Below are 409 nucleotides of genomic sequence, written 5' to 3' on the forward strand. Positions count from 1 at the left end.
TGTTATCCAACAAAAACTTAGTTATATATACAACTCCTTTGATCAGACAAATACTATTAAAAGGACAGTTATCAGGAATATGTTTATCGGAATTTCGTGTGAAGTTAAATAATCAGTAGGAAATCTTTGCAAAATTTTATTTTCAATATCAAACCAAAGCGGTCTTTCAAGAGTTTTTAGGTCCCTAATCGATGGAGTATTTTTCTTTTTGTTTTTCTTTTACTACATATCAAACTTCCACTGGAGCCATAGTAAACGACTTTACGATGAGATTTTGCCTGAACAAAAAATACTTTAAATACTTGGGAAGCAGTGTCATCAACGAGTTTATCAAACCATATATGGCAATCGAATATAACAGCCTCTGTTCCGTACAAAAGGGTCAGGACCAAAAGTCTGCCTTCAAGAC

This window comes from Octopus bimaculoides, chromosome 3 (assembly GCF_046866305.1).
Source record: "Octopus bimaculoides isolate indiv1 chromosome 3, ASM4686630v1, whole genome shotgun sequence".
NCBI lineage: Eukaryota > Metazoa > Mollusca > Cephalopoda > Octopoda > Octopodidae > Octopus > Octopus bimaculoides.